The 5,051-nt window shown below is 31.3% G+C and overlaps 1 protein-coding gene across 1 annotated transcript in view; it reads left to right on the plus strand.

Annotated features, from left to right (window-relative positions):
- The first annotated feature begins 475 nt into the window (after nucleotides 1–475).
- The window catches only part of LOC137629381 (corticotropin-releasing factor receptor 2-like), a 138,002-nt gene continuing 133,426 nt past the window's right edge, over nucleotides 476–5,051 (plus strand). Inside the window, exon 1 of the mRNA XM_068360632.1 lies at nucleotides 476–903. The gene's annotated coding sequence lies outside the window, so the exon portion shown is untranslated. The remainder of the gene's footprint in view (nucleotides 904–5,051) is intronic.

Below are 5,051 nucleotides of genomic sequence, written 5' to 3' on the forward strand. Positions count from 1 at the left end.
TGTTTCCGTTTACTTCGACCTACCAAAAATACGGCAAAGACAAGCTTCTTACTAATCAGTGGAACTTCAGAAGTTCAAAGTTGGAGCAAATGCTTTTTTGTTGGCCAGACGGGCATGAGTCTTTTTATAGTTTATATATGACATTTTTGTTGTTGACGTTGTTAATAGTTTATATATGATATATCTCTTTTGACATTACTTTTTTTAGAATGATTTATTGTTAATTTGTTCTCTTCAGTTATTTATTTCCTTATTTCCTTTCCTCACTGGGCTATTTTTCCCTATTGGAGCCCCTGGGCTTATAGCATCTTGCTTTTCCAATTAGGGTTGTAGCTTGGATAGTAATAATAATAATAATAATTAGTGTATGATCACTTCAGTTCTTCTGGGCGAGCGTCCGCGCTGCCTCCACGGCCAGCAGGTGAGAAGCGACTGGGTAAGGACTTGTCTCAGGCAGTTTGGGGCGAGAGGGAGCAACGGGCGGTTGTTGGCGATGAGCGATCCGCTGGAGGCTGAGTGAAAAATAATAGTTCTGGGTCAGAGGCTGACGCTCTGTGGTCGACATTGACGATCTAAGTTTCCATTTTAATCTCTTGTCTTTAAAACGACTTTTGACGCTGCCAAATTTTGGAAGAGTGGCTCTTACGTGTTTTACATTTTTTAAAAGAATGTGTAAATGTCTTGTGTTTGTGCTGAAGCTTTAAGAGTAACAATCTACCATGTTTAAAAGCAGTGTGAATACTACTCGTGAATCAGGAACATCCTCTTTGTAGGGGAGGGAAGATTCCCTTCATTCACTGAACGATAATGATGTCGAACTTATTCCCTGGGACCGGTCAAGTTTTATCCTGGCGACGAACTTGGTCAGGAATGTTGGCAGAGATTTAAGTTAGCCGAGGTTAGGTTAGTGGTTGTTTTCACTTTGAATTAATTAAAAATTGAATTTTCACTCCTTTTTGCTTCTATATTTCTGTTATTTATGTTAATTTTTCTAAAACAGGATATTATGAACATTATTTTCTTTAATTTTGAGAGAGAGAGGGGAGAGAGAGAGAGAGAGAGAGAGAGAGAGAGAGAGAGAGAGAGAGGCATCTTTATATGTATTCCATTTATGCAAAAAATATAAAAGAATTTGTAACCATTTTTATTTTACTTCAATAACTCTTGTATTCAACATGGAAGACAATGCCTCTCATTAACTTTAGCTTATTCATTAACAATAATGAATGAAGCAAATCTAAATAGCTCTTAAAAAACTATTGATATTCTCTCCTTTATAACTAATTTAATAAGCTTTAGTTATCAATAATTCTATTTATATCAGAAATGTATTATCAAAAGATGGCAGTTTTTGAGTTTTCGTTTATACACATATACACACATAAGAGCACATATATGATAAATACTAGAGCCTAATTTCAATGCACAACCATAATTCATTGGTAAGAGAAGGGAAAAGTTTAATTCTAATTCTAACTTTAAACATTTCTTATTAGTTCCCTGTCTAACAATTAAGAAAAAAAGAGATAAACAGTGCTAACCTTAGACATTTCTCATATTTTCATGTCGTGGAATTAAGGAGAAATAAACCGATAAATAGGGCTAACCTTAAAAATTTCTCATGTTTTCATGTCGAGGAATTAAGGAAAAAAACAAGAGGTAATAGGGCTAATCTTAAAAATTTTTCATGTTTTCATATCCAGTAAAAAAAGAGATAAATATGGCTAACCTTAAACATTTCTCATGTTTTCATGTCCAGCAAATAAAGAGTAAAAAAAGAGATAAATATGGCTAACCTTAAACATTTCTCATGTTTTCATGTCCAGCAAATAAAGAGTAAAAAAAGAGATAAATATGGCTAACCTTAAACATTTCTCGTTTTCATGTCCAGCAAATAAAGAGTAAAAAAAGAGATAAATATGGCTAACCTTAAACATTTCTCATGTTTTCATGTCCAGCAAATAAAGGGTAAAAAAAGAGATAAATAGGACTAACCTTAAACATTTCTCATGTTTTCATGTCCTGCAATTAAGGAGGAAAAAAAAAAGATAAATAGGGCTAACCTTAAACATTTCTTATGTTTCCATGTCGAGGGATTAAGGAGAAAAAGATAGAGATGAATAGGGCTAACCTTAAACATTTCTTATGTTTCCAGGTCGAGGAATTAAGGAGAAAAAAGATATAAATAGGACTAACCTTAAACATTTCTCATGTTTTCATGTCCTGCAATTAAGGAGGAAAAAAAAAAGATAAATAGGGCTAACCTTAAACATTTCTTATGTTTCCATGTCGAGGGATTAAGGAGAAAAAGATAGAGATGAATAGGGCTAACCTTAAACATTTCTTATGTTTCCAGGTCGAGGAATTAAGGAGAAAAAAGATATAAATAGGACTAACCTTAAACATTTCTCATGTTTTCATGTCCTGCAATTAAGGAGGAAAAAAAAAAGATAAATAGGGCTAACCTTAAACATTTCTTATGTTTCCATGTCGAGGGATTAAGGAGAAAAAGATAGAGATGAATAGGGCTAACCTTAAACATTTCTTATGTTTCCAGGTCGAGGAATTAAGGAGAAAAAAGATATAAATAGGACTAACCTTAAACATTTCTCATGTTTTCATGTCCTGCAATTAAGGAGAGAAAAAAAAGAGATAAACATGGCTAACCTAAAATATTTCTCATGTTTTCATATCCAGCAAATAAAGAGTAAAAAAAAGAGATAAATAGGGCTAACCTTAAACATTTCTCAAGTTTCCATGTCGAGGAATTAAGAAGAAAGAAGATATAAATACGACTAACCTTAAACATTTCTCATGTCTTCATGTCCTGCAATTAAGGAGGGAAAAAAAGAGATAAACAGGGCTAACCTTAAATATTTCTCATGTTTTCATATCCAGCAAATAAAGGGTAAAAAAAGAGATAAATAGGACTAACCTTAAACATTTCTCATGTTTCCAGGTCGAGGAATTAAGGAGAAAAAAGATATAAATAGGACTAACCTTAAACATTTCTCATGTTTTCATGTCCTGCAATTAAGGAGGAAAAAAAAAAGATAAATAGGGCTAACCTTAAACATTTCTAATGTTTCCATGTCGAGGGATTAAGGAGAAAAAGATAGAGATGAATAGGGCTAACCTTAAACATTTCTTATGTTTCCATGTCGAGGGATTAAGGAGAAAAAGATAGAGATGAATAGGGCTAACCTTAAACATTTCTTATGTTTCCATGTCGAGGGATTAAGGAGAAAAAGATAGAGATGAATAGGGCTAACCTTAAACATTTCTTATGTTTCCATGTCGAGGGATTAAGGAGAAAAAGATAGAGATAAACAGGGCTAACCTTAAACATTTCTCATGTTTCCAGGTCGAGGAATTAAGGAGAAAAAAGATATAAATAGGACTAACTTTAAACATTTCCCATGTCTTCATGTCCTGCAATTAAGGAGGGAAAAAAAAGAGATAAATAGGGCTAACCTTAAATATTTCTCATGTTTTCATATCCAGCAAATAAAGAGTAAAAGGAGAGATAAATAGGGCTAACCTTAAACATTTCTCATGTCTTCATGTCCAGCAATTAAGGAGGGGAAAAAAAGAGATAAATAGGGCTAACCTTAAATATTTCTCATGTTTTTATGTCGAGGAATTAAGGAGAAAAATAAGAGATAAATAGGGTTAACCTTACACAGTCTCATCTCTACATGTTGAAGAATTAAGGAGAAAACAAAAGATAAATAAAACTAACATTAAACATTCCTCATATTTTCATGCCGAAGAATTAAGGGAAAAAATTAAATATATAGGACTAACCTTAAACATTTCTTATGTTTTCATATCCTGCAATTAAAGAGAGAAAGAAACTAAATGAATTAGAGTTATTCAATGTGATAACAATAGAAAGGGAATCAGATGTTACAATAAATTCTGACATGTTAGAACCCACTATTTCCTTTGGTGATGAAATGTGATTTCATTGAAGGGTTCCCTTAATAAAAACATTGAACCATATTTCTGCGTATAATTCTAATGGATTGTCAAGGAACAAGTAACTTTTAGAGTTTATATGGATTTAGTATATAATATAAAGGTACATATATATGTATACTGTATGAGTGTGTGTGTTCGTTTGTGTGTTGAGTATATATACATGTGTAAATTTACTGCATATGTATCTATGTATGCATACGTACTGTATCTGTAAGTAGCATGTATACACGTTTATATATATATATATATATATATATATATATATATATATGTATATATATATATATATATATATATATATATATATATATATATATGTATATATATATATATATATATATATATATATATATATATATATTATATGTGTTTGTGTGTGTATAAAAGAGAGAGAGAGAGAGAGAGAGAGAGAGAGAGAGAGAGAGAGAGAGAGAGAGAGAGAGAGAGAGAGAGAGAGAGAGAGAGAGAGTTTTCCCAAATAAAGAATAATTTCAAAGAACAATACATAGCAATTGCCACATCCATATATATACTTTACCAGCTAAGTACCTACTAATTACATTCTGAAGTTCCCCCACATAATTAACGAAACATTTATGAACCCTCATGAAAAATCATCATTCACTCCTGTATAGGACTTTAGTCTTCCCACGAGAACACAGGAAATGGAAATAGATATCCCTTGTTATCTTAACTGTTATCAGATGGAATTGTGTTTATAATAGTTTGGATATAATATACAAATTATATCATTCATCCTTTTATTATTGTTATTATTATTATTATTATTATTATTATTATTATTATTATTATCAGCTAAGCTACAACCTAGTAAGAAAAGCATAATGCTAAAAGCCCAAGGGATCCAACTAAGAAAAATAGCCCATTGAGGAAAGAAAATAAGGAAATAAATAAACGATACAAGAAGTAATGAACATTTAGAATAAAATATTTTAAAAAAACATTAAAACAGATATTTCATATATAAACTATAAAAAAGACTTATGTCAACCTGTTCAACATAAAAACATTTTCTGCAAGTTTGAACTTTTGAACTTTAACAAATA

Source organism: Palaemon carinicauda, chromosome 37 (assembly GCF_036898095.1).
Source record: "Palaemon carinicauda isolate YSFRI2023 chromosome 37, ASM3689809v2, whole genome shotgun sequence".
NCBI classification, from domain to species: Eukaryota; Metazoa; Arthropoda; class Malacostraca; order Decapoda; family Palaemonidae; genus Palaemon; species Palaemon carinicauda.